The sequence below is a fragment of the Rhagoletis pomonella genome, unplaced genomic scaffold (assembly GCF_013731165.1).
Source record: "Rhagoletis pomonella isolate Grant_MI unplaced genomic scaffold, Rhpom_1.0 Rhpom_scaffold_00003, whole genome shotgun sequence".
Classification (NCBI taxonomy): domain Eukaryota; kingdom Metazoa; phylum Arthropoda; class Insecta; order Diptera; family Tephritidae; genus Rhagoletis; species Rhagoletis pomonella.
The window spans coordinates 91,997,974-92,002,741 of NW_023458557.1; the positions used below are offsets into that span (position 1 = coordinate 91,997,974).

Sequence of the window (4,768 nt, forward strand, 5' to 3'; positions counted from 1 at the left end):
ATGAAGATGAAGATGAAGGTGAAGATGAAGATGAAGATGAAGATGAAGATGAAGATGAAGATGAAGATGAAGATGAAGATGAAGATGAAGATGAAGATGAAGATGAAGATGAAGATGAAGATGAAGATGCAGATGAAGATGAAGATGAAGATGAAGATGAAGATGAAGATGAAGATGATGGAGATGAAGATGAAGATGATGATGGAGATGAAGAAGAAGAAATGATAAAGATGAAGATAATGATAAGTAGACTGTTATGATCCACCTGTAATTCTCGCAGGAGATCAACGTCAGCTTTTCGCTGGCTAAATCTGATGAACCGACTAAATTTTTTAAAGAAAATTTTTTACTGGAAATGGTTAATAGTAGAAGGGCTACCATTGATGCGGGTTTTTCCAGAAATATTAAAAATATTGAAATAAAACGTTTCATATCTTTCTTTAGTTACCACAATCTACTAGTTAATACTGTAGATGTGGATGTTTTCTCAGCCAAAAATAATAATTAAACTTTGCAGTTGGTTATAAAAAATAAAAAATTAAAGGTCGTTAAAAAAATTTGAAATAAATATGTTTTCTGTGTGTTAGAAAATATGTACATGTGTATGTATATCGCACATTTCTTTCTTTCTGGCATTTCCTCTATTAAGTTTCACTTCTTCCGCGCGTAGGGACTACACGCTCTGAGTTTATTTTTTTCTGAATATTAAAATTGTAAAAAATATATTTGCCAAAACTGTGCACATCAATCGTTTCTAATTTTGGCAGTTAACTTTTTTGCTGAATACATTACGCTGTATTAGCTTTTATTAACATCTCATTTGTGGATGATTCCGAAACCGCCAGCGTAGCACCAAACATAGTACTAAATAGCCACTGCTGCGGGCAGCAGTGCAAGGTCAGTGTGATGCGCTCAAGGACTTTTTATGGAATTGAGTTTGAATTTTCCTTTTCAATTTTCATGTTGCAAGTGGAAATGTTGGCACTACTCGCTTATAAATATGATACTTATTCGTATTTTTGTGTGGGTTCAATGAAGTTAATCAAATTTAAAATTATTGTATTTAACAAGTGAAATACTTATTCAAATCAGTAGTAGCTCACTAGGACATCCTACAATTTTCATACGAAGAACGCTAAAGTTTACGAGGGTTACTAAACAAGTCTATAGAGTCGATCTGCCTCTTGCATCGTCAAATTTTAATTTTTTTTTTAGCATTTAACGTGCCCAGAACGTTTTACAGTACGAGCGCTTTTTATATAGTCGCATTAAAATTTCAAGTAGACAAGAAAGGATCAGTCCCACCGCCTTCATCTTAACCTCCCCGCTGTGCCGGAGCTACAGCCGCTAAGCTGTACATTCCTTTTGATTTTACTGGATTGAATTCTAAATCCATTTCAAATACTACCCATCTTTTAATGATTTCTAGAACTTATTACATAAATTGAGTTTAACTTTTTGAACAGGTGGCAGCCCTCTATAATAGTCTTACTCTTCAAGCTAAATATTTCCTAATAATCTCTCGTTTGGCGCCCATATTTTAATATTTCATACGGTAACTTATGAATAATTTATGTAAATACGGCTTTTTAAACAGATGGTAACACTGTAAAATATATATATATCTTTGATGTACCGGATCATGCCCGCTATGCTTGGCCCTAAAATTGGCTCCGGTCCAATTGTACGCTGCAGAGAATCGCAATTTGCCAATTCATTAGCCACTTCGTTGCCTTGAACATCGTAGTGTCCTGGAACCCACACAAGTTCACGTTCATTCCATCTTGTAACGGAGTTCAGCCCCAACTTACATTACAGGTGCGAGTGGTTTCCAAGGATATTAGAGCAGCTTGGCTGTCACTGCGGATGCTGATTTTATGTCCGCGCCCCCTTTCGACAATTATTCAGTCTGCTACTTTCAGTATTGCAAAGACTTCCGATTGAAAGACTGGTGCCATTGCGCCCACAGCAGTAAAGTATCTGAAGTTACCGTGCAGCTGCCATCTAGCTAAATAATTTTCACCGAGCTTCCCAAGAGAGTGTCTGGATCTCTCCAATGTTCCCTTGTAGATAATCTAACGATGTACGTTCTTCCAAAGGAGGTCCCAGGTATTCGCTCGCCATTAGGTGCTCGAGCCCAGTTTCCGACTAGCATCAAAAACAAAAGAAAAGACAATGCGTTTTTCTTATATCGGTTGCCCCGGTAGGCAATGGCAAACCTCTTAGTGTATTTCTGCCATGAAAAACAGCTTCTTATAAAAATCGCTGTTCGGAGTAGGCGTGAAACTGTACTTATTAACTGTTATTATAGTTATTAAATAGGAGTTTTTATTGCTATTATTAATGCATATTAAAAGGAGAACTCAAAAGCTTTCAAAGCGTTTATTGTAGCATACCTTCTGCGCTTCACGCTTTGTTGTCAAAGTGTGAACTGTCAAGCAAAGCGAGGAAAGTCTTATGTAAATGGCCCTTTACAGTATCGATAAAAAAAAATTTGTGAACTTATGACGTTCATTATAAACAGAACAAAATACAATTCTTCTTGACCAAACGACTTTTTGCAAGAATTGTTTACCTACTTTGGTAACATACTTTTTATATACATATGTATGTACATACATATGTACTCTACATACATACGTACATATTCATTGTATCTTCAGTTGCGGTTTGAGTTGAAAGCGAAATAAATTTAAAGTTATCTTAATTAGTTATTATGTACACTGGAAAAAACACAATACAATTATAAAAAAGCTTGTTTTGGCACTAAGATTCACTTTTTTCGCTGTCATATTTTTTCGCCCTACCGCCCCTTGACATAACTTAATTCTCTTGAATTGGCAGCACTGCCAAGTTTTCCTATTAAAAAATATGTGCACTCGTGTGTACACACACAAATTTCATTCACAAAATGCCGCAAAATATGCAATAAAAATGCACTTAAATTTTTCTCATATAAATACGCTTCATTATGAACTTTCCAAATATGTATGCGCGTGTGTGTGTTCACTTCCCATGGTCCTGTTTACGCCTCAAATCATGCAACCGACTGCATTATGACTGAATAGAATGTGGCGCATAAATTTACCATTTTTATGTCATAGCCTTTTAACTCTAGTATGTATAGCTTATGTAGCAATAAGCTGTGCCCAAATACAGTCCGCGGCAAATATATGCATACTTTGAAGTTTTGACGATTTTATTTACATGTTTATATTTTCCATACGGAAATTTTTAATCTTTTTTTTTTTATAAATATATAGTTCATTCAACGCCAAAACAACAAGAATAATTTCGTACAGTACTCGGAAAAAAGCAAGAAATACGCAGAGATTTTAAATTTTTCAATTCGAATCCTCTGAAAAATTTAGAGTATGGAATTTTGTAGCCCATTAAGCTTTAGTGCAAGTTTCAAGTCGCTAAAAATAACCGTTGATTTTTGAGAATTTTTTTGTTATAAGTGTTGGTCATTTTCTTCCATATAAAAATAAAAATTTTAAATTTTATTGAAAGTTTCTTGGTATTTCTTGTATTTTCCAGTGTTCTGTATAAAATTAAACGAATTTTGAATGAAATATTACTGACGCAGAGTGTATGCACATTAGGGTGGTTCATAAAAAATCAAATGAGCGACTTTTTTCAGTTTCACCCCCTCAATTGGCAATACCACGATCACAGATATCACATATAAATCTTGATCCCGATAGGAGACGGTTAAGGCGTGTCGCAAAAGGGCCAGATGCCTCTATAGACTCAAAAAATTAAAAAATATTTTTTTCATTTAAAACCCAAAATAGATACTACTAAATTTGAAGATATCACATATAAATTTTGGTGTGGAGACTCAAAAAATTAAATAATTTTTTTTTTTCATCTAATACCCAAAATCGAGTACTACTATAGTCGTAGATCGATACTACTTAAGTCGAAGATATCACATATACATTTTGGTTCCGATTGCTGTCGGTTAAGCCATTTTCATAGGGTAGATAATCTGAAGTTTGACCCCTGTGCGACACGCCTTAACCGACTCCAATCGGGGCCAAAATTTATATGTGATATCTTCGACTAAAGTAGCATCGACGCAGGGTTTGAGGCTTAAGCTGGGATCCCACGATTGCCGCAAATCCAAAAATCACTGAAATTAATATCCTTGTTTTCGGAAGCAACATAACTTTTAAATTAATTTGTAGTGAAATTATAATTTTTCTTGAAGTCCGATAACGGAATCTTTCCCGCGATATATACCACCACAAGCAAAACTCATACGAGAAGAATACGAAAGGTATATTATGTCACCAAATGGCGGACTGCCACGACAGTATAAATTTATTAAACAAAAAACTTAAAAGTTCAATACAGCCCACGACAAAGCAGTAGAACCTCAACATTTTGACCAGTATTGACTATTTTTCTTCTACTTATTTAATCTTCATTATTTTCGTATAAAAGTATAGCTCATTGTCTAACAAAAACTGCATAAATCCAAATTGCAAGCTTTATACAAAAATTATAAAAATTTCTTAAACTTTTGAACACAGTCCCACGGTTTATAATTTGGATTTCTAGAAAAAAATGGTTATTTAGTTTTGTAGCTCATTAAAATTTAGTACAATAAGGTGGAGGTTTGAAGTTGCTAAAATATCCTGTTGATTTTTTATAATTTTTTTAGCTGACGGTATTATGCACCTTCTTCTCTGTAAATTACTTTGTAAACTGCCAAACAAAATTTTTTCTAGAAACCCAAATTAAAAACCATTGAATTGTG

General features: G+C 34.2%; 1 protein-coding gene across 2 annotated transcripts in view; it reads left to right on the forward strand.

Moving 5' to 3' along the window:
• Positions 1 to 4,768, forward strand: part of LOC118735796 (centrosomal protein of 104 kDa) — a 44,139-nt gene that overhangs the window by 8,041 nt on the left and 31,330 nt on the right. The window lies entirely within an intron of this gene.